The sequence below is a fragment of the Molossus molossus genome, unplaced genomic scaffold, assembly GCF_014108415.1.
Source record: "Molossus molossus isolate mMolMol1 unplaced genomic scaffold, mMolMol1.p scaffold_m16_p_8, whole genome shotgun sequence".
In the NCBI taxonomy this organism is placed as follows: domain Eukaryota; kingdom Metazoa; phylum Chordata; class Mammalia; order Chiroptera; family Molossidae; genus Molossus; species Molossus molossus.
This window is the reverse complement of record NW_023425402.1, coordinates 29,744,711-29,770,759: the sequence shown is the minus strand read 5'-3', so window position 1 is coordinate 29,770,759 and position 26,049 is coordinate 29,744,711. Positions and strand designations below refer to the sequence as shown.

The window sequence follows — 26,049 nt, the reverse complement described above, 5'->3', positions numbered from 1 at the left end:
TGATATTTTTATCCATAAAACTATGCTAGATACAATGTTAGGAACTATGAAAAATAATCAGAACAAAAATAGTTTTTGGGAAAAAATTGTTAAAAAATAACAATAGAAGGACTACAAGGAAGTCTCCCAGAATGGAGAGGAAAAAGATGGAGATGGAAATATGGTATATAGATCAATCCAGAAACTCCAACATTTCACTAATATGTATTTCAGAAATAGAGAATTGAAGAAATAGTGGGCAGAAAGTTAGAAAAGAAAAGAAATTTGGGGGGAACTGAAAACGAAGTTTTTAACCAAAACTACCTGTGAAGAATCAGGTAAGCTTTATAAAAATAAATAAAATATTACATACATATTTTTCCTCACTATATTTCACACTACCAAGGATAAGAGTAAAATTCTAAAAGCTTTCATAAAGAAAATCCAGGTTCACTTGCATAGTAATGAAAGTGCAACTAGCATCCATCCTTTTATTTATTTTTTTCAAATGAGTTGGTTTAATTTTGGGCGGTACCGAATTTGGGATAGAACAAAGACTGAAGAACAGAATGCACTCTGGCAGGATTCTGTGCTGGATTTACTCTAAACCCACAGCTAAGGTAGATATTATGAGTGGGAAGAACTAAAGAGAAGATGAGCCACTGCATGATGATTTTTTTTTTTTTTTTACGAAAGTTTATTCTTAAATGTACAACGGGCTCCAATAAAACAATTTGTTCTAGCTCTAGGTGACAACAGATGTGATGGCAGGGAATCCAGATGTTAAAACAGGAATGGAATTATGGGTCATCATTGCCCTAGGAACAAGGAATAGCTCACTTTTTGCCAGATTTCTTAATCCCACCCGTGGCCAGCAGGCCCCCTCAAGGCCTGCACTTTTAGTTCTTTAGTTTCTTCTCCTTTTGTTTCTACTGGAAAGCCTAACTTTCCTCGTCCATCTCCTTGGTCCACTTCTTGGTCTGATTCGGGGGCTTCTTCTTGCTTCCTTTATCAGCAAAGCAAAAGAAAAACAATTAGAAATATCAAAAAAATAAAATAAAAGCTTTATGAGAAATAATGGTTTAAATATAGTAAACTAAAATTTGGAATGACTTGTATAGTTGATTGAATGTAAGAGAAAATACTTTATTGATGTTGGGGACACTCTTTTTTGATTGGTACATGGTAATGATGTTGGACTTATAATGAAGTATAATCATATCATCTACTTCACTGTATAGTAAACAGTATATTATCATAAGAATAATGCAATTGCTACCATTTGGCAGAGTTGATTTCGAAGATCATTTTATGCAAAACACTTAAACTTTAATTTTGGTTACAAAAGAGAATTAATTATTGAATTAAATAGATCCATTTAATTACTTAATTATTTAATTTCCATAAATTAGGAGGTGCAAGATTGAAGAACAGATAAAAATATAAGAGTAGCTTACAGAGTAGGGAGCCAGTATATATTTTCTAAACTGATAAAATGAGAAATTAATATTTAATGATGATAATTTATAACAATTTTAAGAAGAACAAGACTAGTTAGTCATTATTTGTATAAAGTTTACTATATGATAGGCACAGTTCTTTACATATATTGTTATTTGATATTCACAACAATCCTATGAAGTACTCAGATTTTCTCCATTTAAGAGAGAGTAAAACTGAGTCACAGAGGGTTAAGCAACTTGCCCAAGTTTACATACTTAGTAATGGTGGATCAAGATGGAAACAAAACAACTATTTAATTTGGTAGTAGGTGTGGGTGAGAAAACTAGGCAGTATAAAAAATAATTTGTATTAGGAGTCAATATGTAATACCAATTAAATAAAGTTGATAAATGTAGAAATGATAAGCTATTTTGAGCTACGGGACTTTGAAGTTAATTAATAGAAGAACCAGAAGCAGGGCAGTATTTACTTTCATTTTAAACCATTCTATAATTTACTTAATATGTGCATAATATATTTTAAAATATTTAGCCCTGGCTAGTTTGGCTCAGTGGTTGAGCGTTGGCCTGTGGACCAGAGAGTCCCGGGTTTGGTTCCCGCTAGGAGCACATACCACAAAAAAAAAAAAAAAAAAAAAAATTAAAACTCAGTACTTCCTCCCAAACTTCCCACTTGGTCACATTTAATAAAAGGTCTCTTCCTCTTTTTAAAAATATGTTTTTATTGATTTTAGAGAGAGAGGAAGTGAGAGGGAGAGAAATATCTGTCAGAAACATCCCTAGCTGACTCCTGCATGTCCTCTACTGGGGATCCAGCCACAGCATCAGTCTGGGGACCTTTTGGTGCATGGGACAACTTCAACTAACTGAGCCACACCTTCCAGGGCTAGTAAAAGGTCTGTGAAGTGAAAAGGTAGGCTCCTCTCAACTTTCTCTTTCATTTCTATTATTATCTCTTCCAGATAGGTCTTTATACTTCCTATGAGGGACTCAGGTTATCTCTCGGTTTTATAAGATACAATAATAATCACAATAAATGGTTTTATTTTAATCAACAAATTATTATCCTTTTAATATTTATTGGTATTTTAAAATAAAGTTACAACAAAAAACAACTTAATAAATAGACTAGTTTCTGTGACTCATGAATCCATAAAAATCCTAGAAGAAAATGTAGACAACAAAATTTCAGACATCATATGCAGCAGAATTTTCACTGATACATCACCTATGGCAACAGAAACAAAGGAGAAAATGAACAAATGGGACTACATCAAACTCCAAAGCTTCTGCACAGCAAAAGATACAATCATGAAAATGGAAAGGCTACCCACTGTATGGGAGAGCATAATTGCCAATGATATATCAGATAAGGGGTTAATTTCAATAAATAGAGTGCTCATACAACTCAAAAAAAGGAAGACAAAGAACCCAATTAAAAAATGGGCAGAGGAACTAAATAGACACCTCTCCAAACAGGACATACAAATGGCTAAGAGACATATGAAGCAATGCTCAACATCACTAATCATCAGAGAGATGCAAATTAAAACAACAATGAGGTATCACCTCACACCTGTCAGAATGGCCACCATCAACAAATCATCAAACAACAAGTGTTGGCGAGGGTGTGGAGAAAAGGGGACTCTAGTACACTGCTGGTGGGAATGCAGACTGGTGCAGCCACTATGGAAAACAATATGGTGTTACCTCAAAAAATTAAAAATTGAACTTCCATTTGACCCAGTGATCCCACTTCTAGAAATATACCCTAAGAAGCCTCAAACACCAATCAGAAAGAATATATGTACCCCCATGTTTGTAGCAGCACTATTTCCAATCACTAAGATCTGGAAACAGCCCAAGTGTCCATCAGTAGACGAATGGATAAAAAAAACCATGGTACATATACACAATGGAGTACTATGCAGGTGTAAGAAAGAAAGATCTCTTATCCTTTGAGACAACATGGAGGGACCTGGAAAGTATTATTCTAAGCAAAACAAGCCAAGCAGAGAAAGACAAATATCACATGATCTCACTTATTTGTGGAATATAACAAACATAACAGTCTGAGGAATGGGGTAGTCTCAGAGATGTGGAAGTGGGGTACAGACTGACAATTCCCTGAAGAGGGGGTGAGGGGAGAGATAAACCACAGAACTTATATGCATGTATGTATGAACAATGGACAAGGACAACAAAGGTGGGGACAGGGTGAGGAGGGTGGGGGTGGGCGGAATCAGTGAGTGAAAAAGGGGAAACGTGTAACAAAAATAAATAAATTAAATAAATAGACTAGTTTTATTGTTTGTGAGCATATTTCTCATTTACTCATTAATTTATGCATTAAACACTGACAGTATCAGGCATTATACTAATTCCAGGAGTTGTCACTGGGACTTGAGCATTTTTGCTGAATATACCAAAAATGCAAGGCTCTTAATTGCTTCTTACCTGGGACATTTCTCAGGGTTGCGCTTGCAGTGAGCAACCTAGAGGGATGAGGTAATGTCTTCCCCAAAGAGTAGGTTTGCTTACTGCTTATTATAAGTGGTGAATTCCTGAAACTCAGTATTCCCCAGCCTCAGTTCAAACCCACTGCATGCATAGCATCCACCTGAAGCTCCTGTTGCTGACTGTGCTGTGAGAAATATCTATTTTGCCAATCACTTTCCAGGTCCTCAAACCACAGACACCATTGCTTTGAGTACTCGATATGAATATGTCTTAAAGAAAAGACCACAACATGGACAACTAAGCCGGGGACAGGGTGGGGGGGGTGCCAATGGGGTAAAAAGGTAAAATATCTGTAACAAAAAAATAAATAAAAATTCATTTAAAAAAAAAAAAAAAGACCACAAAGCTGTAATGATTTATTCATTGATTTCTATGTCTCATGTGCTGGAGCAATTACTATTCTCTCTATTTTTAAAATATGTTTTTATTGATTTTTTAGAGAGAGGAAGGGAGAGGGAAAGAGAGAGAAATATCGTGTGAGAACATCCATAGGCTGCCTTCTACATGCCCCCTATTAGGTGTCCAGCTGCAATATCAAAGGGTTTCCCTTTGGTGCATGGGACCACACTTAACCAACTGAGCCACACCGGCCAGGGCAACTATTATCTCTATTTTACAGATGAGAAAACTAAGACTCACAGGTCAAATAGTTTGCTAGTGATGGAGCAAGGTTTCAAATGCAAGTCTTCGTGACTAAAATTCAGGTGCATGCCATGTATTTAGAAAATCTGGAAATGATATTGCAAAGTAACTGCATCAATGTCCTATTTGAGATTTGATAAGTTATAGAAATTATTTTGCAATGTCAGTTTGAGAAAATTACACCAAAAGAGTGAACAGTTCAAGAATCTTCTATTTAAAAACAACAACAATTTGTCTTTATTGTTTTAAGACACATAAATATTCCTTATACTCAGATCTGGTACCTGTTTGAGTGGACATGAAAGATTTCAGAAAGTGTGTGTATAACTGAAAAATATTGAGTGGAACATAAATGTTCAAAAACATTATATCTTAGAAACTGAAAATATAGTGGAGACTTATCAATGTGCACTGCCTTTACTCACTTGGTAAAACGATTCCAAATTTGGCATCAGAAGTTAAGGGTGTTCTCTGGAACTTTCTTTGGAAGTTGTACACAGGGCAGTGGAAACACACATTCATCATTTTTTAATGTGAAGTTTAGCCATCTAACTCTCTCAGTAGACAATGAATTCCAACGGGGTTAAATGCAGGTCTTACTCATTTTTCTAATATTATTACTTTGTCCTATACTAGATTTTTTCCCCCTTTCCTATCTCCTTTTTTACCCTCTTCTTCCTGCTTTCTTTTTAATAAAGGATGTAGTAAAATGTTCCCCAAATGCCAAAGAGTACAATGAGAAGAATTCTTAATTAAATACAAGCCTTCATTTTGTATTCATTAGATCATCGTTTTCATTTTCTGTGATGCCAACTGAATTCTAACTAGAAAGCTATAAGATAAAAATTTTATAAATTAATGTAGGATGGCTAATAAATAATATAGTATATGTGCCCGGCTGGAGTGGCTCAGTGATTGAGCATCGACCCATGCACAAAGAGGTCACTGGTTCGATTCCTGGTCAGGGCATATGCCCAGGTTGTGGGCCTGATCCCCAGTGGGGGGCATGCAGGAGGCAGCCAATCAATATTCTCTTTCATTGATGCTTCTGTCTCTCTCTCCCTATCTTTTCCTCTCTCTCTAAAATCAATAAAGACAATAATAATAATAATAATAAAATAGTATAACAGCTAATAGTTGCTAAAATGTCAACAAGGGGATTTTTAAAACTTAATTCCCCTTACATTTATCTCTCTAGAATTTCAATCTAGTGATAGCACAAAGAAATATTTACAATTTTTAAAAGTAATGCATAAGATAGGCAATAAGAGAATACATTTACTAAATCAAAGTCATTTTATGCTTTAGGCATTTACCACCAGTATTTTAGGAAGATAACTTTTATAAATTAAAAATAAATAAGCAGCCCTGTTCGGTTTGGCTCAGCAGTTAGAGCGTTGGCCCGTGGACTGGAGAGTCCCGGGTTCGGTTTCCGCTAAGGGCACATACCTCAGTTGCAGTTTGTCCCCAGCCCTGGTTGGGGTCGTGTGGGTGGCAATCACTCGATGTGTCTCTCTCACATCGATATTTCTCTTTCTCTCTTCCTCCCTCTCTCCCTCCTGCTCTGTCTGAAGATAAATGCAAAAATGTCCCTGGGTGAGGATTAAATAAATAAATAAGCATTCTTACAAACTTTAGAAAACTATATTTCAAAACAGTGTATCAGGAAAGTAGAAATCTTTAAGCAACATTTCCAGAAATGTTAGGACAGCAAACTCATGTTCATGTGTTGGAGTTTTTTGTTTGTTTATTTCTGAAAACAAACAAACAAGCAAATATCTGAATCACCTGGCTGATTGCAATGCAAGAGTATAGTATATATTCTTCCTAAATAGATTTACATACACACACACACACACACGTATAGAAAGCATAAACCTCATAAAATGTTTGCTTTGGTCTCTTAAAAGCATGCAATGACTGAAACTTAAAATAATATTAAATGTATAAAATATATATATTTTTTGAATATATTTTTAATTGATAGTTTAGAGAGAGAGATGGGAGAGAGAATGGAAACATCAATGTCCGAGTGCCTCCTGCACGCTCCCTACTGGGGATTGAGCCTCCAACCCGGGCATGTGCTATGACGGGGAATTGAACCGGGACCTCTCAGTCCATGCATGGGATGACACTCAATCCACTGAGCCACGCCAGCTGGGCAAAAAAAATATATACTTTTGATTAAATAAAAAAATAAAAACATGCAATTACTAAAGAGAAATTTTATTGTATTTTAAAATTCTACAGTAGGCTTCCAATAATTTCTTATTAGTGGAAACAGAGGCAAATATCAGCCTTATTTAGGATCAGATTTATTTCTTTAGTATATGTGCATACAGTCATGTGCCCCATAACGACCTTCCAGTCAACAATTACAGGCATATACGGGGTGGTCCCATAAGATTATAATGGTGCTAATAAAGTCCTAATGCACATTGATGTCATAGCCCTTGTAATGCCATAGCACAATGCATTATTTAGTGTGTGTGGTAATTCTAGTGTAAACAAACCACTGTGCTCACAGTCATATAAAAGTATAGCACATACAATTATGTACTGGACATATAATATTTATAATGATAGTAAACAACTGTGTTACTGTTTTATGTGTTTACTATACTATATTATTTACTGTTATTTTAGAGTGTATGCTTTCTACATATAAAAAGGTTTGCTGTAAAACAGTTTGCTATGTTACACTGGCAGCAGGCTCATAGATCTCCCATTAACCGTGACTTTTGGTCGCGTCCTTTTCTCTTGTGCGCGATTAATCTCGTTATTTTATAAATTTAGGGTATCCTGAGTGTATAGTGTTTATAACATCGATAGTAGTGTACAGAGATGTCCTAGGCCTTCACGCTTCCTCACACTCACTCACTGACTCACCCAGAGCAACTTCCAGCCCTGCAAGCTCCGTTCTTAGTCAGTGCCCTACACAGGTGCACCATTAAAAAAACTTTTTTATACAGTATCTTTTTTTTTTAGAAGAGATTTTTTTTCCTTGGTTGATTTTAGAGAAAGAGGAAATGAGAGGGAGAGAGAGACAGAAACATCAATGAGAGAGAACATCAATTGGCTGCCTCCTGCATGGCCCCAAATGGGGATCAGGCCCACAACCTGGGCATGTGCCCTGACCAGGAATCAAACTGGCGACCTCTTGGCGCATGGGTCAACGCTCAACCACTGAGCCACACTGGTCAGACTATACCACATTTTTACTGTACCTTTTATTTAGATACACAAATACATTGTGTTACAACTGCCAGCAGTATTCGGTACAGTAACTACTATACCTATCTGTAGCCTAGAAGTAAAAAGCTATACCATATAGCTTAGGTGTGTAGTGGGCTATATACCACCTAGGCATGTGTAGGTGCACTCTGTGATGCTCACACAAGAACAAAATCACCTGAAGACACAGTTTTTAGAATGTATCCCCTCGGTAAGTGGCCCTTGACCATAATTGTTATCGATTACTTCCCGTTAACTTCTAAAGAAACCAAGGTGTATTTTAAGGAGCATTGTGGGTGATACTGAAACCCAGTGAAACAGAAGAAGCAGGAAACACGACTGGACACTTTTTATAGAAAAAAAAAAAACATTCAGAAGTTATAATGTGCTCTAGAGTAATTAACAATGTTTTCCAGTCATAACATTACAATAAACCAAATGTCAGGTTTAAAAATAATTAAATGTGCAAATGAACTATCGTGCTGCCTGCTGTCATGAACTAAACAATCTAAGTAACTCTGGCATTACCTTGGTACAAAAGAGATCGGTTCTAGGATTGGGGCTCACATTTTCTCCTCATAATGCTTGTATTTTATTTGATTGAGATAAATCAAGTTAAAATTCATAACAAATTTTCATGTGTTATTACTTCATCAGCTTTTTTAAAAATAAGTTTTTATTGATTTTTAGATAGAGAGGAAGGGAGAGGGAGAGATAGAAACATCAATGTGAGGAGAAATATCAATTGGCTGCCTCCTGCACTGGGGATTGAGCCTCCAGCTCGGGCATGTGCCCTGACTGGGAATCGAACCAGGACTTTTCTGTTCATGGGACAATGCTCAATCCACTAAGCCACACCAGCTGGGCTGATCAGTTGTTTAAAAAAATTTTTTCTTTATTGATTTTAGAGAGAGAAGAAGGGAATGGAAGAGAGAGATAGAAACATCGATGAGAGAGAACAATGATTGGCCACCTCCTGCATGCCCCCTGCACTGAGGATTTGGCCTAAAACCTGGGAATGTACCCTGACTGGGAATTGAACCAGCGACCTCTTGGTGCATGGGTAAACGCTCAACCACCGAGCCACACCAGCCGGGCAGGCTGATCAATTTTTTTTTTTTTTTTCCAAATCTTTATTGTTGGATGTAAAATGTATTACAGATGTTCCACATTTTTCCCCCATTGACCCCCTCCTCCCCATTCCCGCCCCCCTCCCACCTTTTCCCACACTATTGTCTGTGTCCATTGGTTATGCATATAAGTTCTTTGGTTTATTTCTTCCCACCCCCCCAACCCCTTTCCCTTTGAGGTTTGTCAGTCTAGCAATGAATTTGTGCTTCTTAATCCCTTCACCTTTTTCACCCATTCCCCCAACCCCCTTCCCAACTGGCAACCAACAAAATGTTCTCTGTATCTATGAGAATGTTTCTGTTCTGCCTGTTCATTTTGTTTGCAGATTCCATTGTTGGTAGATATGTATTCATTGCCATTTTGTTTGTTCATACATTTTATCTTTTTCTTCAAAAAGACCCTTCATCATTTCATATAATAATGGTTTGGTAGTGATGAACTCCTTTAACTTTTTCTTGTCTGGGAAAGTTTTTATATGTCCATCGATTCTAAATGACAGCTTTGCAGGATAGAGTAATTTTGGTTGTAGGTTCTTGCTTTTCATCACTCTGATTATTTCTTGTCACTCCCTTCTGGCCTGCAAAGTTTCTTTTGAGAAATCAGCTGATAGCCTAATGGGAACTCCCTTGTAGGTAACTAGCTGCCTTTCTCTTGCTGCTTTTAAGATTCTCTCTTTGTCTTGAACCTTTTGCATTTTGATGATAATGTGTCTTGGTGTGGGCCTCTTGGGGTTCATCTTGTTTGGGACTCTCTGAACTTGTATGTCTGTTTTCTTCACCAAGTTAGGAAAGTTTTCTGCCATTATTGTTTCAAACAGGTTTTCGATTTCTTGTTCTCTCTCTTCTCCTTCCGGCACCCCCAAGATGTGAATGTTGGCACGCTTGAAGTTGTCCCAGAGGCTCCTTACACTATCCTCATTTTTTTGGATTCTTTTTTTCTTTTTGCTGTTCTGATTGGGTGTTTTTTGCTTCCTTATATTCCAAATCGATGGTTTGCTCCTTGGATTTACATACTCTATTATTGAAGCTGTGTAAATTATTCTTTATTTCAGTTAATGCCTCCTTCAATTCTAACTGTGTATCCATGATTTCTAACTGGTCCATTTTTATGCTCTTGAGGCCCTCCTTAAGTTCACTGAGGTTCTCACTAAGTTCATTGAGCATCCTTATAAGCAGTATTTTGAACTAAGTATCTGTTAGGTTGCTTATCTCCCTTTCGCTTAGTTCTTTTATTGGGGTTTTGTTCTGTTCTTTCATTTTGGACCTGTTTCTTTGTATCCTCATTTTGGCTGCCTCCCTGTGTTTGTTTCAGTGTATTACTTAATGAGAGGTATGGGGCTCGCTGAGACCCGATGTTGCTCATTTGAAAGAATTTAGGGAAAACCTGAAGCAGGATCCAAGACTGGCCAATCCTATAGTTAAGCAAGTGGCAACAGCTTGGGTGGGCTTGAAAGTTGTGTGGGGTGGGGCGGGGCCTCAGGGAGTCAGCAGGGCGGGGCTACCAGTGTGAGCCAGGTTGCTGCAGTCCCAGATATGGCTTCTGTCTGCTGCCCCCGGGAAGGACTCACCAAAGTAACAAAGGCCTCTGACAGCACGTTTGTCCCCGAGAAAGCCCCCTCTCCAGCCCTCGCTCCAGTGCCAAACAGCTCAGTTCTTCCCTGTATGTCTCTGGTGCCCCTCGAGCTTCCTCCCCTCCGAGCTTGGAGAGAGTCGATAAGTCCGTGCGCGGGCCCTTTAGGGAGCTGCCTGGGGCTCCAGCGGCCTCAGCCTCCCTGAGCCTCAGTTTCCGCTGGTTTTTCCAGCCAGAAGTTATGGGGACATCTCTTCCTGGCACTGGAACCCTGAGCGGGGCACCTGGTGTGGGACGGGGACCCCTCAGTCCTCAGGAAGGACCTTCCCAGCCGCGGGAGCCTCCTGATTTTTATCCGCCATGCTTGGGTGTGGGACCAGCCCGTCTCGCCGCTGCGCCGCCGCCGCCACCTCTCGCGATGCCACCCCTCCTACCAGTCTGGATGTAGCTGCTTTTTTAAATTCCGTAGTTGTAGGACTTCCATTCAGCTTGATTTCAGGCGGTTTTGAATGACGGTTTTTATGTAGTTTAGTTGTAACTTTGATGTGGTTGTGGGAGGACGCGATACCCGTTTACCTACGCCGCCATCTTGACCGGAAGTCTTGATCAATTTTTAAATGTAAAATTTTATCGCAGTATAAAAATTTACATATTAGGTCAGGAGAACTTAGTACATTATGGCTATTAACATTAAAACAAAACTATCCAATGTATTTTATTTATGCTTGTCATTCAGTTTCTTTTCAGTATTGTTAGGATACCTTTGTAGGCATTGGCCTTAAGATTACATCCCATCTCCTTTACTTCAATTATCCTTTTCTTTAGCTACTTCTTTGAATTATTTTCATCTCATATTTTCTTTACATAATAACAGAAAACTGGAATTAGAACCTTTTTAATGGTCTTTTTCTACCAAGACCATAAAAATAAGTGATGGCATTTTAAACAGCTGCCAGTTTTGGCACCACATGTAGGTATCACAAACAAGAACTCAGCTAAAGGAGGTTTTGGGGGAAATTTACGTAATACTTGACCCAAAATTTTAAAAGTGTTGAGCTAATTTTTAGGTATTCCTGGAAAAAGGGTGAAATTGTAAGTTTCTTTCTTTTAAAAAAAAAAAATTTTGTTTATTGATTTTAGAGAAAGAGGAAGGGAGAGGGAGATAGAAACATCAATGAGAGAGAATATTGATTGGCCACCTCCTGCATGCCCCCCAGTGGGGACTTGGCCCACAACCTGGGCATGTACCCTGACCAGGAATCAAACCAGTGGCCTCTTGGTGCATGGGTTGATGCTCAACCACTGAGCCATACCAGCCGGGCAAAATTGTAAGTTTCTAATAATTTTTCTAACCTCTACAGATGAAGAGACAACTGTTTTCATTACATCAAATTATTCAAGGGTGTATACCAGACACAAGAGGACCAAACAGAGACTTCCTTATAACTCTGAAGGCGAAGATTTTCCAGGGCAAGGTCCAAAATTTGGGCACAGGGAAGAAGAGATGCCAGATATTTGTTGCACCTGTCCCTTCAGCCAAAGAGAACACTTTATTCCCTGTTTCTTGTGTGACTAGCTTCCATGTCAGTCAGGAAAGGTGCATCTAAAAGGAGAGCTCAGGACCTGCTGAAGTGGAGGCTGAGGATGAACCTGACTGGCCTCTTCAACTTTTCTAGAGGGATATGGCTCTGCTCTCCACCAAGACTCCTGAAGTGGGAAGTTTCTCAAACTTAGGAATTAAATTCAGATTCTGAAATGCTGATAGAAAATACCATGTATTCCCTATACATGGTGTGTAGAAACCCTATAGTGGCACACATGTCAAATTGATTAATTAATTAGTTAATTAATAAGTTAGTGCACATAGTCTATTTTTTAAAATATGTTTTCATTGATTTTTAGAGAGAGGAAAGGAGAAAGGGAGAGAGATAGAAACATTGATGTGAGAGAAATATCGATAGACTGCCTCCTGCATGCCCTTTACTGGGGATTGAGCCCCCAGCCAGGGCCCTGGTCTGAAAAGGAACTGGTGACCTTTTGGTGTGTGGAACTAGCTCAGTCTATTACACCAGCCAGGCAGCACATAGCCTATTTTTGAGGCAGCAAGATAAAGGCTTTTCCTAAGCTCATTATCATTAGAAAAAACATGTCTACCTGGTTCCAAAGAACACAATCTTTGACATAAAAGAGAGGCTCCTTGTAATTCTGAGGGATCACTAGAAAAAAATTCTCAAATTAATTCAACAGACATTTCTGTGGGTGAACTATGTGTGAGGTTATGAATATCACTAAAGGTAAAAAGAGGAATGAAACAAAATTGCTTCTTTTAAGAAACTTGTCATCTACTGAGTTTTCCACATTTCTGGTATAAACATTATCTGGTAATTATAGAGCTATAAGATTATTGTAGGGAGAAACTCTTCAAGCCATGGTTTAAATTTGGAAACAAGCTTAGTTTAGAAAAAGACAGAGAGCCTGACTATGGATAAACAGTCATTACAGCACTAACCAATTTAATTTCTACTCAAATATGGTCAGAATGGAAAATGTGTTTCCTTCATAAGCAAGAATTCATGGTATGGTATAATACTGCAAGGGAATGAAAGTCACAAAGCAAAACTTTCCAGAGGACCACTAGAACCAGAGATCTTTTAGCAGATATCACAAATTCTTGGCCATATTTTGATCAGTAGTGGCTGTGTTTGGAAGACATTTTCAGAGCCTTCAGCTCATGAAGCTCAGGAAACAGCAGGGACTGACAAGGGGAGCTGTGGGGATTCCATAGGAGCTGACACAAAGGATTTGGGTGACTCTGAAAAATGGGGAACTTGCTCTTCTGGACAATATTGCTTGGTGTTTGGTGGTAAAATATTTGTGTGAAATGAGTGTCCTGGTTAGGGAGATAGAAACAGTGTGGTTGGCAAGCTTTGTCTTCTAAGAGTCACTGAAGAAGATGTCAATTTCTTTTTAAATTTTTTGTTTCCTTTTTTGATTTTTAGAGAGAGAGGAAGGGAGAGGGAGAGAGAGATAGAAACATAGATGAGAGAGAACATCGATTGGTCGCCTTCTGCATGTCCCCCGCTGGGGTTTTGGCCCACAACCTGGGCATGTGCCCTGACTGCGAATTGAACCTGCGACCTCTTAGTGCATGGGTCAACACTCAACCACTGAGCCACAGCAGCCAGGCACATGTTAATTTCTTTTCTTTCTTTCTTTTTTTTTTTTTTAACTTTCAAGGTTTCTTTTTCCTTTTTTAAAAAAAATCTTTATTGTTGAATGTATTACAGATGTTCCTCATTTTTCCCCATTTACCCCCTCCTCCCCACTCCCGCCCCCCTCCCACCCCTCTCCCGCCTTTTCCCACACTGTTGTCTGTGTCCATTGGTTATGCATATCAGTTCTTTGGTTTATTTCTTCCCACCCTCCAACCCCTTTCCCTTTGAGGTTTGTCAGTCTAGCAAAGAATTTGTACTTCTGAATCCCTTCACCTTTTTCACCCACTCCCCCAACCCCCCTCCCATTTGGCAACCAACAAAATGTTCTCTGTATCTATGAGAATGTTTCTGTTCTGCCTGTTCATTTTGTTTGCAGATTCCATTGTTGGTAGATATGTATTCATTGCCATTTTGATTGTTCATATATTTTATTTTTTTCTTCAAAAAGACCCTTCATCATTTCATATAATAACGGTTTGGTGGTATGAACTCCTTTAACTTTTTCTTGTCTAGGAAAGTTTTTATATGGCCATTAATTCTAAATAACATCTTTGCAGGATAGAGTAATCTTGGTTGTAGGTTCTTGCTTTTCATCACTCTGATTATTTCTTGCCACTCCCTTCTGGCCTGCAAAGTTTCTTTTGAGAAATCAGCTGACAGCCTTATGAGAACTCCTTTGTAGGTAACTAACTGTTTTTCTCTTGCTGCTTTTAAGATTCTCTCTTTGTCTTGAACCTTTTGCATTTTGATGATAATGTGTCTTGGTGTGGGCCTGTTGGGGTTCATCTTGTTCATGACTTTCTGTGCTTTTTGGACTTGTATGTCTGTTTCCTTAACCAAGTTAGGAAAGTTTTCTGCCATTATTGTTTCAAACAGGTTTTCAATTTCTTGTTCTCTCTCTTCTTCTGGCAACCCCAAGATACGAATGTTGGCACGCTTGAAGTTGTCCCAGAGGCTCCTTACACTATCCACATTTTTTTGGATACTTTTATCTTTTTGCTGTTCTGATTGGCGTTTTTTGCTTCTTTATATTCCAAGTCGAAGGTTTGCTTCTTGGATTTACGTACTCTACTATTGAATCAGTGTAAATTATTCTTTATTTCAGTTAATGCCTTCTTCATTTCTGATTGTGCATCCATCATTTCTGACTGGTCCTTTTTTATGCTCTTGAGGCCCTCACTAAGATCACTGAGGTTCTCACTAAGTTCATTGAGCATCCTTAAAAGCAGTATTTTGAACTCAGCATCTGTTAGGTTGCTTATCTCCATTTCACTTAGTTCTTTTCTTGGGGTTTTGTTCTGTTGTTTTTTTTTTTTCATTTGGGACTTGTTTTTTTTGTCTCCTCATTTTGGCTGCCTCCCTGTGTTTGTTTCTGTGTATTACTTAATGAGAGGTATGGGGCTATCTGAGACAAGATGCTGCTTGTTTGAAAAAATTTAGAAAAACCTGAAGCAGGATCCAAGACAAGCCATTCCTATGGTTAGCAACTGGCAACAGCTTGGGTGGGCCTGAAAGTTGAGTGGGGCGGGGCCCTGGGGAATCACCAGGGCTGGGCTACCAGTGTGAGCCAGGTTGCTGGTGTCCCAGATATGGCGACTGTCTGCCGCCCCAGGGAAGGGCTCACCAAAGGAACAAAGGCCTCTGGCAGCACATTTGTCCTGGAGAAAGCCCCCTCTCCAGCCCTTGCTCCAGTGCCAAACAGCTCAGTTCTTCCCTGTATGTCTCTGGTGCCCCTTGAGCTGCCTCCCCTCCAAGCTTAGAGGGAGAGAGTCCGATAAGTCCATGCGCGGGCCCTTTAAGGAACTGCCTGGGGCTCCAGCTGCTTCAGCTTCCCTGAGCCTCAGTTTCCGCTGGTTTTTCCAGCCAGAAGTTATGGGGATTCTCTTCCTGGCTCTGGAACCCTGAGTGGGGCATCTGGTGTGGGACAGGGACTCCTCAGTCCTCAGGGAGGACCTTCCCAGCCGAGGTATCCTCCTGATTTTTATCTGCCAAATGTGGGTGTGGGACCAGCCCATCGCGCCTCCGCTCCTCCTACCAGTCTCGATGTGGCTGCTTCTTTAATTTCGTAGTTGTAAGACTTCCATTCAGCTTGATTTCAGGAGGTTTTGAATGATGGTTTTTCTGTAGTTTAGTTTTACTTTGATGTGGTTGTGGGAGGACGTGATACTGCGTTTACCTATCCGCCATCTTCAAGGTTTCTTTCACATGTTAATTTCTTAGAGTGCTTCTACTGAAGGTATATTTATCTTGCTAAGGAAGCAGTTGATCAACCAAGAACACTAACTACCCATGGTAATGGGTCAAGGTAGAGTTTCTGAGCCTGAAACTTTGTGAAACTCATTGTTTTTTTCTGAATCTATGTTCAGTCAGAGGCTCGGTTCACCAAACCAAGGAAGGTTGGGTCCCAGGCAGATACAGAGGTTAAGAAAATCCTATAAATTAAACATGGAAAAAATATCAGTCATTGCTTTTCATGGCATTATGACACCATATCATAATTATCTGTTTACCCTTCTCTTTCTCCTCCACTAGGTTATAAGTTATTTGAGGGCAGAAAACATGTCTTTGTATTTATAGTACCTACAGTCAGAATAAATAGTTTTCCAATGAATGAACAAATTAAGCAACCAAGAACTAAGTCAGAAGTAAATCTAAAGCTGGGATGTTAATCTATTAGAAGAGAGGAGTAAGTGATTGAGTCTAAGTCATAATTGTAGTTATCACGATTGAGCTCTTTTAATTTTCCAGCCACTGTGTAAAGTACTCTACATATACCATATGATCCTTAAAGTAAGCATTTCAGCAAAGTACTAATATAAGTAATCAGGGTCATGAAAAACAAGGATCTGAATTCAAGACTACTCTATCCAGCAAGGCTATCATTCAAAATAGAAGGTCAAATAAAGACCTTTCCAGACAAAAGAGGTTAAGGGAATATATTAACACCAAACCAGCACTGCAAGATATGCTAAAAAAAACTGCTGTAATTAGTAGAAGAAATAGGAAGAAAAATAGAACCATGCTAAACAAATGGCAATAAAAAGTACATATCAATTATCATCTTAAATGTGAATGGTTTGAATGCTCCAATGAAAAGACACAGAGTAGCTGACTGGATAAGAAAGCATGACTCACATATATGTTATTTAAAGAGACCCACCTCACGACAAAAGACTCACATAGGTTGAAAGTGAAGGGAGGGAAAAAAATCTTTCAAGCAAACGGAAAGCAAAAAAAGCTGGAGTAGCAATACTCATATCTGATAAAGTAGATTTCAAAATGAAGGCTGTAACTAGAGACAAAGAAGGCCACTACATAATATTGAAAGGATCTATCCAACAGGAAGATATAACCTTGGTAAACATATATGCACCCAATTTAGGAGCACCAACATATATTAAAAATCTTTTGGAGTACTTCAAAGGAGAAATCAACAGCAATACAATCATAGCAGGGTACTTGAATACCTCGCTGACATCACTGGATAGATCTTCTAGACAAAAAATTAACAAGGAAACACAGACTCTAAATGAAGTGCTAGATCAAATTGATTTAGTAGATATCTACAGAGAATTATACCCCAAAACTTCAGAATTCACATTCTTCTCACGTGCACATGGCACATTCTCAAAAGTAGACCACATGTTAGGGCACAAATTACGTCTCTACAAATTCAAGAAGATTGAAATCATATCAAGCATCATTTCAGATCACAATGGCATGAAACTAGAAATCAATTGCAACAAGAACATGCAAATACATTTCAACACATGGAGGCTAAATAGCATGTTATTGAACAATGAATGGGTTACCATGGTGATCAAGGAAGAAATCAAAAACTTCCTGAAAACCGATGAAAATGAACACACAACAACACAAAATCTATGGAAGCAGCGAAAGCAGTTCTAAGAGGGAAGTTCATAGCACTACATGCCTACCTCAAGAAGCAAGAATAATTTCTAACAGACTATTGAACCTTACAACTTAAAGAACTAGAAAGCAAACAAAAAGAAAACCTCATAGCAAGTAGAAGAAAGGAAATAGTTAAGATCAGAGCAGAAATAAATGACATGGAGACCAAAAAAACAATTCAAAGGATCAATGAAAAAAAGAGCTGGTTCTTTGAAAAGATAAACAAGATTGATGGACCGTTAGCTAGACTCACCAAGAAACAGAGACACCCCAAATACACAAAATCAGAAACGAAAGAGGAGAAATAATAAATGACAGCACAGAAATACAAAGGATCTTTAATAAATATTATGAAAAATTATACGGCAACAAATTCGACAATCTAAACAAAATGGACAAATTTCTAGGAACACGTCGTCTCCCAAAACTGTACTGGGAAGAGACAGAAAACTTGAACATACCAGTAACAACAAAAGAAATTAAAGATGTAATCAAGACTCTCCCAGCAAACAAAAGCCCAGGCCCAGACGGCATCATGGGGGAATTTTACCAAACATTCAAAGAAGAACTAATACCCATTCTCCTCAAACTAGCTCAAAATATTTAAGAAGAAGAAAGACTTTCAAACTCGTTTTATGAGGCCAGCATGTTTCTAATTCCAAAACCAGAAAAAGACACTACAAAGAAAGAAAACTACAGACAATATCCCTGATGAACATAGATGCCAAAATCCTGAACAAAATACTAGCAAATCGAATCCAGCAATACATCAAAAAAAATTATTCACCATGACCAAGTGGGATTCATCCCAGGGATGCAAGGCTGGTAGAATATTTGCAAATCAATAAATGTGATACACCACGTAAACAAAGTGAAAGGTAAAAATCATATGATCATATCAATAGATGCCGAAAAAGCCTTCGACAAAATCCAGCACCAATTTCTGATAAAAATGCTCAGCAATCTGGGAATAGAGGGATCATATCTCGACATAATAAAGGCCATATATGAAAGACCTACAGTCAACATCATACCCAATGGGCAAAAACTAAAAGCATTTCTCTTAAGAACAGGAACAAAACAAGGATGCCCACTTTCATCACTCTTATTTAAGATAGTACTGGAAGTCTTAGCCACAGTAATCAGACAGGAAGTAAAAATAAAAGGGATCCAAATTGGAAAGGAGGAAGTGAAACTGTCATTATTTGTAGATGACATGATACTATACATAGAAAACCCCAAAGACTGCATCAAAAATTTACTTGACTTAATAAATGAATTTGGCATAATAGCAGGATACAAAATTAACGTCAAGAAATTGATGGCATTTTATACACCAATGATGAATTCACAAAAAGAGAAACTAAGAAAACAATCCCTTTCACTATTGTGGCAAAAAAATTAAGATGCCTAGGAATAAACCTAACCAAACAAATAAAGGACCTATTCACAGAAAACTACAGGTCATTGAAAAAAGAAATAGAGAAGATATAAAAAAAGTGGAAGCACATACCTTGATCATGGATTGAAAAAATTAATATTAAAATGTCCATACTACCCAAAGCAATCTATAGATTCAATGCAATCCTCATCAAAATACCAATGGCATACTTCACAGAATTAGAACAAGTACTTCAAAAGTTCATATGGAACCAAAAAAGACTTCAAGTAGCCACAGCAATCTTGAAAAAGAAGAACAAAGTTGGAGGGATCACATTACCAGATTTCAGGTTATACTACAAAGCTACTGTAATCAAAACAGCCTGGTACTGGTACAAGAACAGGCATATAGACCAGTGGAATAGAACCCAGAACCCAGAAATGGACCCAAGGCAAAATGCTCAATTAATATTTGACAAAGGTGGCAAGAGCATACAGTGGAATAAGGAGAGCCTCTTTAATAAATGGTGTTGGGAAAATTGGACAGCTACATGCAGAAAAATGAAACTAGACCATCAACTTACACCCTACACAAGAATAAACTCAAAATGTATAAAAGACTTAAACGTGACTCATGAATCCATAAAAATCCTAGAAGAAACTGTAGGCAACAAAATTTCAGACATCATACACAGCAGAATTTTCACTGATACATCACCTAAGGCAATAGAAACAAAGGAGAAAATGAATACATGGGACTCCATCAAACTCCAAAGCTTCTGCACAGCAAAAGATACAATCATGAAAATGGAAAGGTTACTCACTGTATGGGAGAGCATAATTGCCAATGATATATCAGATAAGGGGTTAATTTCCAATATATATAGAGTGCTCATACAACTCCACAAAAGCAAGACCAAGAACCCAATTAAAAAATGGGCAGAGGAACTAGACACCTCTCCAAACAAGACATACAAATGGCTAAGAGACATATAAAGAAATGCTCAACATCACTAATCATCAGAGAGATGCAAATTAAAACAACAATGAGGTATCACCTCACACCTGTCAGAGTGGCTACCATCAACAAATTATCAAATAACAAGTGTTGGCAATTGTGTGGAGATAAGGGGACTCTAGTACACTGCTGGTGGGAATGCAGACTGGTGCAGCCACTGTGGAAAACAATATGGTGTTACCTCAAAAAATTAAAAATTGAACTGCCATTTGACCCAGTGATCCCACTTCTAGGAATATACCCTAAGAAGCTTGAAACACCAATCAGAAAGAATATATGTACCCCATGTTTGTAGCAGCACTGTTTACAATAGCTAAGCTCTGGAAACAGTCCAAATGTCCATCAGAAGACGAATGGATGAAAAAGCTGTGGTATATATACTCAATGGAGTACTATACAGCTGTAAGAAAGAAAGATCTCTTATCCTTTGAGACTTCATGGAGGGACCTGGAAAGTATTATTCTAAGCGAAACAAGCCAAACAGAGAAAGTCAAGTATCATATGATCTCACTTATTTGTGGAATATAATGAACATAACAGTCTGAGTAATGGGGTAGTCCCAGAGACATGGAAGTGGGGTACAAACTGACAATCCTCAGAAGAGGGGGTGGTGGGGGAGAGATAAACCACAGAACTTATTTGTATGTGTGCATGAACAATGGACATGGACAACAAAGCTGGGGACAGGGCAGGAGGGAGTGTGAGGGGAATTAGTGGGGGGAAAAGGAGAAACATCTGTAACAAAAATAGATTAATGAATTTAAAAAATTATTAAAAAATGCTAATAGATAATCAAATAGATCAGTTGGAAGAATCTGGAAACAGACCCATGCACACATGGCTTTTTATTTGTGACAGAGGTGGTATTGCAAATCACTAAGGAACGGGTAGACTATTCCATAAATGGTGCTGGGACAACTGAGTATCCAAATGGGGATAAGAAAAGAAAATTTTGCCAGTTCCCCACGCCAAATTCTTATGGACTACATAATGATTGTGAAAAATAAATTGTAAAAACTTTCAGGCCTGGCCTGTGTGGCTCAGTGGATTAAGCATCGCCCTGTGGGTTGAGAGGTCCTGGTCAGGGCACGTGCCTAGGTTGTGGGCTCGATGCCCACTAAGGGCGTGCAGGAGGCAGCCTATCAATGTTTCTCACATTGGTGTTTCTATCTCTTTCTAAAAAATCGATAAAAAAAATATTTAAAAAAAACCTTTCAGAAATAAACATAGTAAAATGTTTTCATTACATCTGGGCAAGGAAGGATATCTTTTTTTTTTTTTTTTTTTAATTTTTTTTTTTTTTTTATCCTCACCCGAGGACATTTTTTTTTTTTTTGATATTTGGTTCAGATAGAGTGAGAGGGAGAGAGAGAGAGAGAAACATCGATGTGAAAGCGACACATCGAGTGGTTGCCACCCACACGACCCAACCAGGGCTGGGGACAAACTGCAACCAAGGTACATGCCCTTAGCGGGAACCGAACCCGGGTCTCTCCGGACCGCAGGCCGACGCTCTAACCGCTGAGCCAAACCGGCCAGGGCAAGGAAGGATATCTTAAATAAGATAACTAGCACAATCTCTAAAGGAAAACTGATAAACTGGATCACAATAAAATTTGACACTTTATATGACAAAATGCACAATGAACACATTAAGGACATGCACAATCTAAAATTTTACAATCTATATAGCCAGAATAGGTGTAATAGGTCGATAGCATTTATGAAGAACTCTTACTAGACCAATAAGGAAAAGCTGGGGGCAGGGGGAGAACATGGCAGGAATTGAGCAAATAATTTAAATAAAGGAGGAAAATAATCTATGGTAAATGAAACATATGTAAAGATGTTGATCTTACTATTAATCAATAAAATGCAAATTAAAAGCACAATGTTAACCTATTGCATACCCATTATCTTGAGAAAATGAAAAGGTTTATAATTTCATGTATTAGTACAGGTGTGGAGGAATAGAAATTCCTTTACACTTTTGGAGGAAAATATGATTACTTCCATTACTTTGGAAAATAAAGAAAGCAGAGATTACTAAGTCTTCATCAAATTCATTCCCTTCTTCTTCCTGGACATACAGCTAGACTGCCTTTCCCAGCTTCCCTTGCAGTTAGATGTGGTCCTGTAATTTAGTGTTACCAATGGATTGGGATTAACAGTGATGTGCTTCTCAAAGTAGGGTGACTACCAGAGGGAAAGGGGCCTGGGGGAAGGAAAAAGAGGGTAAAGGGGGGATAAATGGTGATGGAAGGAGACTTAATTTGGGGTGGTGAAACCACAATACAATATAGAGATGATATATTATAGAGTTATACACCTGAAACCCATACAATTTTATTAACAAATGTCACCCCAATAAATTCAGTAAAAATTTTTTTAAATGATGTGCTTCTCCACGTACTTATCCCTTTTCAACAGCTTGAGATGGCAATGCATAGGAAAATTTGGAAATCACATGTTTAAAATAGAAGAATTCCTGACAGCATGATTTCCTGAATAGCTGTGTGGAGCAGAGTTCCCCTCGTCCAATCCACTCTGCAAGTTATAAGAGACTATAGCCCTGGCCGGTTTGGCTCAGCGGTTAGAGTGTCGGCCTGCGGTCCAGAGAGACCTGGGTTCGGTTCCCCCGAAGGGCACGTACCTCTGTTACGGTTTTCCCCCTGGCCCTGGTTGGGGTCATGCGGGAGACAGCCACTCAATGTGTCCCTTTCACATCAATGTTTCTCTCTTTCTCTCTTCCTCTCTCTCTCTCCCACTCTGCCTGAACAAAAATGGAAAAATGTCCTTGGGAGAGGATAGAACAAAAACAAAAACAAAAAAAGGGACTATGAAGGTCTGAGCACATGCTGTTCTAGGCTTGCTTTCAGGTGAATGAGAAGTCAGGTGAATATAGAACCAAAGCAGGATATTTTGGGGTCTATTAATTACTGTTGCCTCACCTACCCTAGAGATGCATTTGGCAATATATAATATCTACATAGGATAATTGCCATCAGTTCTCTTTCTGGGTATATTTCCTCCCTAAAGAAACACAGTTATGTTAACAGGGATATCTGATAAAGGGAACCAAAAATTTCCACCTTGAAGTTGCTTTTTGGGATATTGACTTTAAGCTGTTTATTAAGAAACAAAAAACTCAGAAAGAACCACAATTTATTCATTCTTGTAAGAGAGTAGTTACTTTATTCCCCTCTATTACCATCAGTGCTGCAATGAACATCCTGGAACAATGTGGGGACTAAAATAATTAATACTGTTACTGGACTGAAGGGTTCTGTTTGCCTGTGTGCATCAAGCCCAATAAGACATGAACAGAAGTTTGCGGCCAAGAGAGTAAGGATTTGTTAAGAACATGGCGCCATGCCTGGAGTCACAGGTAGCTCATGCTCAGTGACCTGGCTCCCCAGTGGCTTTTAGGAGATGGATTACATAGGGGAAAAATAATTAATCATTGGTGCTAGGGTAAGGGTGATTGATCATTGCATTTGGTCCTGATGTCAGCCATAAAGTTGTTCTGTCCAATTCAGCAAGGATTTGTTCTGTGGGCTCTTTCCGCTTTTCTGGGTCCAGAGATAAAACACAAATGAGGCTGAAATATTATTTAGTTTGATTGAAAACTCTGTCTTAATAGTCAATAGACCCAGGATGTCTTTTCTAAGACTACTGGATGCTGACCAGAACCTCAATGTCCTGAGGATGTAATGATTAAACAAGGGAGAGGGAGGTTGGTGAGTCAGAGCACCAGGCAAGGCCAGTTTGAGTCAAAGAAAAATAAAATCAAAATAAAAGTCCAGGTTAAAGAAAATACATTTTCTGAATGGTTACAATACCTTTTCTACCACCTTCTAAGTTTTTCTAACTAGGCTAATAATCAAATTAATAGGGACAGATTAATAGGAGAAAATAAGATTTTAATATATGCACATGGAAAATCCACATAAGCCTGAAATTCCAAAGATGGTGAGGCAACATTGGGTGGGGGGTGATGCACTATTCGATTTCAGAAGAGATTTACAGGTAGTTGAGGAAGAGCAGAACATACATGGCAGTAAACTCCGTAACAAGCAACTCAGAAGCACACAGGGGGACAAATAAAGTGGAATACTACAGAGAAGTACTAATTAATTATTTAGACACACATTTATTAACATTGATAAAGTAAAAATCAAATTGCAAAATAATTATACCATCTATGTAAAAATGTAAAGAGCAGCATGCAAAGAACATTTATATATAATCCTCATTTGTAGTCAAAGTATAAAAATGAGAATTATAATGAAAATTACTAATTTCAGTACAGTAATACTGGGGCTGCCATGCATAACTGTGTTCTGCATTGCATGGCTCTCTGGGGTACCATTCATATAAACTACGATGTTTACTATCAGCAGTCTTGTATGGCAGAGCTAGAAAAGGGAAGGTAGAAAGAAATACGGGAATGATTTAAAAAAAAATTTTCCCCTTTATTGAATTTAGAGAGAGAGGAAGTGAGAGGGAGAGAGAGAGAAACATTGATGAGCCCTGGCCAGTTTGGCTCAGCAGTTAGAGCATCAGCCTGCGGTCCAGGGAGACCTGGGTTCGGTTCCCGCTAAAGGCATGTACTTTAGTTGTGGTTTGTCCCCGGCCCTGGTTGGGTCATGCAGGTGGCAGCCAATCAATGTGTCCCTTTCACATCGATGTTTCTCTCTCTCTCTCTCTTCCTCTCTCTCCCTCCTGCTCTATTTGAATTTCAAAAAAAGTGTCCTCGGGTAAGGATAAAAAAAAAAAAAAAAAGAGAGAGAGAGAGAGAAACATCAATGAGTGAGGTTTGGCCACCTCCTGCATGGCCCCCACTGGGGATCGTGCCCACAACCTGGGCATGTGTCCTGACTGGGAATCGAACCAGCAACCTCTTAGTGCATGGGTCGATGCTCAACCACTGAGCCACACCAGCAGGACTGGGGATAATTTTTTTCATTGTATCTGTAATTTAGAGAGAGAATCGGGGGAGGAAGGGAGCTGATGTGGTCAGATGTTAACTGTTGTTCAGTGTTGCGGTTCATTGGTAGATGCCTATGTATTTTCATGCTTTTTTATATGTATGAAGTGTTCTATAATTTAAAATAAAAACCAAAAAGGTAACTAGAGAAGGTCCCAAGAGCTATTCTCATCATTTCTCACCATAAAGTATTTCTGAAAATATATAAATATCCATAAGCCAATGAACAAAATAAAATTTCTAATAAAAATATAGTAAATTCAGTGACAATTTTATGTTTGTTTGCTGACTGTGAAATTCTATGCATATATTGTGGTTTATCTATAGTATATGTGCCATAAAATAGGAATATCAGATACTCAGGCTACAAAATGATTGCTGTGGTTTGTAGGGATCTCTACTCTACTAAGATAGAACTCATTACTTCCAGCTATTTTCAAATAGCAGTAAGGATGGGTGAAGGGAACCAACCTTTTGTCACCCTGAAGCTGCCTTTTTGGGATATTGATTTTAAACTGCTTATTATGAAACAAGATTCAGAAAAAGCCTCTGACCCTCCCCCAGTCCTAAGGAAGGAGATTTTAGGATGTCCCCTTGGCCTGATGGATTAAGCATGGTGAACAGGAGGGCTTCGGGCAGGGCCTGCCAACTAGGTCCCCCTGGCCCATTGCTTCTGAGCTGCCGTCAAGGATTTGCCTACCATGTGCGTTCTTCTCTTTCTCAACTACCTGCAAATCGTGGCTCCTCATTTCTGAAATCTAATACTCCATTCTCCCCCTTCTCCTTTGTCCAAAATGTCTTGTACACCCAATGTTGCCTCATTGTCTCTGAACTTTTCATGCTAATATGAATTCCCCATGTGCGTGTGTTAAAATTTGATTTTCTCCTGTTAATCTGTTTCTGTTAATTTGATTACTAGTCCAGCTAGAAGAACTTAGACATCGGGAGAAAAAGTGGTTTTCTTAGCCCCTACAGGGTGTTGGTGGGAGTTTACAG

At 38.6% G+C, this 26,049-nt stretch overlaps 1 pseudogene; it reads right to left on the bottom strand.

Moving 5' to 3' along the window:
- Positions 1 to 815: 815 nt before the first annotated feature.
- On the bottom strand, positions 816 to 25,875 carry LOC118621437 (annotated as a pseudogene).
- Positions 25,876 to 26,049: the final 174 nt, after the last annotated feature.